Source organism: Anoplophora glabripennis, unplaced genomic scaffold, assembly GCF_000390285.2.
Source record: "Anoplophora glabripennis isolate ALB-LARVAE unplaced genomic scaffold, Agla_2.0 scaffold92, whole genome shotgun sequence".
Classification (NCBI taxonomy): Eukaryota; Metazoa; Arthropoda; class Insecta; order Coleoptera; family Cerambycidae; genus Anoplophora; species Anoplophora glabripennis.
In genome coordinates, this window is record NW_019416269.1 from 280,950 (window position 1) to 284,777 (window position 3,828).

The 3,828-nt window shown below is 30.4% G+C and overlaps 1 protein-coding gene across 1 annotated transcript in view; it reads left to right on the plus strand.

Moving 5' to 3' along the window:
- LOC108903276 (neural cell adhesion molecule 2) overlaps positions 1-3,828 on the plus strand; it is a 280,494-nt gene that overhangs the window by 93,683 nt on the left and 182,983 nt on the right. The window lies entirely within an intron of this gene.

Genomic DNA, 3,828 nt, shown 5'->3' on the forward strand with positions numbered 1-3,828 from the left:
TAGTTCGTAGAAAGTGAGTAAGACGGACCCAAATGTGTTTACACGTGAGTGGATAAAATTTTGAACAATTGCTGTTGCAGCATCGGGTACGTCAAATGATTTTATTATTTAAAAACACAAATTAATTTTATTTATAATTAATAAAGGCAAAAGCATTTGAATTTGCCGATATAAAATAGGTGCGATAAAATTCTATTTACATATTTTTTTTTATCACACCGCCATGCCGATCGCATTGTGCGAGGTCAGGTTTTACACTGGATCAGTTTCCAGTGCCGTACAGAAGTGTATTTTTAAATCATATTCGAACTGCCCTTTTTGATTTTTTCTTTACAAAATTGTATTTGTAAGGGTCTCCTGTACATCCACAATTTTTTTTTTTGGATAAGTTCTGAATCACCCTGAATATAAGGGAAATAGCTATACAGGGTGTTACGAAATTCGCGGACAAGAACTGTGGGATCATGTTAAGCTAGATACGGTAATAAAAAATTTCTCTATCATTTTTCAATCAGACCGATATTTTTAAATATCCAAAAATAATAAAAAATTTCAATTTTTAATCATTGGCTAAACAATGATGACAACCGAATTATTCAAAATTTCCACCGTCTGCCGCTAAATATGCTTCAGCACGTTGTGATTACCTAAATAATACTTTCCCTGGACGTTGGCTTGGCAGAGGCGGTCCATTTGTTTGACCACCTCCTTCTCCAGACCTAACGCCATGTGATTTTTTCTTTTGGGGCTTCATAAAAACGTTGGTGTACACAACACCAATGGCAAATTTGAATGAATTGCAGAACCGCCTGTTTCAATCAATACAGCAAATAACACCAGAGATGATACACAACTCCATTCGAGCAGTAGCACAATGTGCTGAAGCATGTTTAACAGCAGACGATGGAAATTTTGAACAATTGTTGTAACTCGTTTGTAGTAATTGTTTATCTAATGATTGAAAAGTGAAATTTATAAATAAAAGTATTTTTATTATTTTTGGATATTTGATACTGCTATATCTCGAAAAATACTGGTCTGATTGAAAAATCATAAAGACACTTTTTATCACCTTATCTAGCTTAATATGATCCCACAGTCCGTGTCCGCGAATTTTGTAACAACTTGTCTATAAAGTAGATTTTTTTGGATTGAAATGTGTTTTTATTTCTTTTACAGTGCAGTAGAGTACAAAAAGTTATAAGTACACAGTAATACAATTATAAACACGCTGGTACAAAGAAAAAAGTAATAAACAAAGAAACATGTATTTCAGTAACTAGTTTTTGAAATCATCTTCTACTGCCACATCACAATCTCTAATTTAAATAAAACATTTTACTTTGCTACATTGGATTTTAACTTGAGTCTATATCATTTCAATCGGACTAAATCAGGATAGTAAGGTGGGAGCCTCCAAGGTACAGGCCCGTTTCCTTGGAGTAGACCATCGAAACATGTGTTGTTTTTCTTTATTGTGCTTAATAATTTCATACACCTGTGGCTTAAGCAAATTCGACGAAAAAGGTATATTTTTACTTATTGACCAGTCTACCATATCTGTTTCTCTTGAGTTGCAGATAGGTGCTTTCTGTACTTCTCCATTATGATATGGTACATTAGCTCTGTTCGCGGAGCCTGCCAAATTAGTACGGGATCAGTCAGAAGCAATCGTTTAGCTACTTCTTGTATGTTATGCTTGTAGGAAATAGCACAGAAAGTAGGTGGACGACTGCTTCTGACTGGTCCCGGACTAATTTGACAGGCTCCGCGAACAGAGCTATTATCAGTTACAACAACACTAGTCGGGAGGAGATTTGAAATTAACTTCTCTGTAAGCCACTTCTCATAATTTTGCGAGTTCATATCGTCGTGGTAGTCTCTGGATTTGGTCTCAGATTTAAAAAAACATACAGGGATAAACTCCATATCGCCACCGGCATGAACAAAAACTAATCGATTGCCTTTAAATATCGTTGATACCAAACCGTTACTGGTATTGTCTGTTCAACACTTCGAATTGGTATGGTCAGAGTGAATGTAAGTTTCATCTAAAATGACAATTGGCCTTGCTGCCTTGGCTCCTATAATACTTAATTTTGTCCAGTTAGTTCAACCTTATAGCGCGAATATAAGTCTTCTCTATTAGCACCCGGCAATTGTTCTTAGTTTTAATCCATCTTGGAAATTAAAAAAAACCTGATGATGAAAAAAAGTGGTCAATGAGCAAAGCAGCAAATTCTCTACATGTTGAAATTACTTTGTCACATTTTATAAATAAATAAATTAAAATAATCCTCATTAGTATAATTTAAACGATCCCCAGGCATTTTTATTTAAATTTTTGGCAAAAACTATTCAGACAACAATAATTTGACAACTTATTTGACACACACATAAAAATAATTGTTTAATTCAATGCAGTAAAATTTAAACTAAACAAATAATATCTTCCCATATCCGCAATGCAAACATGTATTTGAACAAAGAATATTATTTCTTTAAAATATTTATTTCAATTAAGTAATAAACGCTTCACATGAAAAATATTTATGTATTGAAATAATGTAGTACATATTGTTGACTCAAAATTTTCATTGGTTTAGAGAAAAAATTTGTAATTTTATTTTAAAAATACTATAAAATTAATATAACATTACATTTGTTCTAACAAAACAAAATATATGTTTGAAAGAAAATTATTGTTTTTTAAATATAAATAAATGGTTTTATTTGATATGAGACTATAACTTTCCTGAATTAAATAAAATAGTTCTTTAGAATAAAAATTTGGAACTTTTTTAGGAAAGATAGGGTAAGGTTAAAATAAAAGTATGAGTATGTTTGATTGGAATGTAATTTTGCTTAAATAAACGTATACACAAAACATTACAAATATAAGAAATAATTTTAAGAATTAATGTTAGCTTAGCTATTATGTATATAATAACATTCACAAAAATATAAATAATTTTTTCGAGACGGTGTGAAATACGGTAGGTTTAACTGTTCCTAAAGTTTTAATGTCTACGGTTACAAAATTTTCAGAGATCTTCACAGAATAAGCACTATGATGCAAATCATAATTTAAGGTAATTAATAAATAGCAATGAAAACAAATTATTGTATTGTTGTCTTCATTAATAATGATGTTTTCTATTATACCGAAAGAAGGATTAGGATACCTAATAAAACACAATACTTGATTTTGTAAAAGATACCATTAATTTTTAACCATGGCACGCAAAAACTTGAAGATGAAATTTCTGAATTAGATGGAAGGATAACGTCTCCTTTGATTACATTTTGAATTGGTCCATGTTCAAACGTGTCTATTAGTCCTTTTATAATAAAATTCTATACGACAATTTAAGCTGCGGCCGCATACAAAGTGAAAAATGTACATTTTTTCTACATGTAATAAGGGTAGCTAAGTATTTTAAATCTTTATGTTTTACTTCATATCTAATGGAGCTAACATGTATTACAGGTCCAATTTTCTTTATTATATTTGGGTAGTGAAGCAAAAAATTAAATTTAGGCTTTAAATTTTCTTTAAATAGTTTTAAACACATTAGGTGATGGTCTTCAATAAGACATTTTAAAAAATCAATGGATTCATCATTAAAGATAGACAAAAATAACATTTCGGTTATTTCTAATAAAATTAAGTATAGTATCCATGTTTTATCATTTTCTGGAACTAAATCTCTAATAATTAAATGAAAATTTAAAACTAAGGAAAGCATGAAGATGACAGTAATATAACCGTTTCTAATTTGTTCATGCATACTTAATGTTTGGAGGAATGTTTTTATTTATACATAT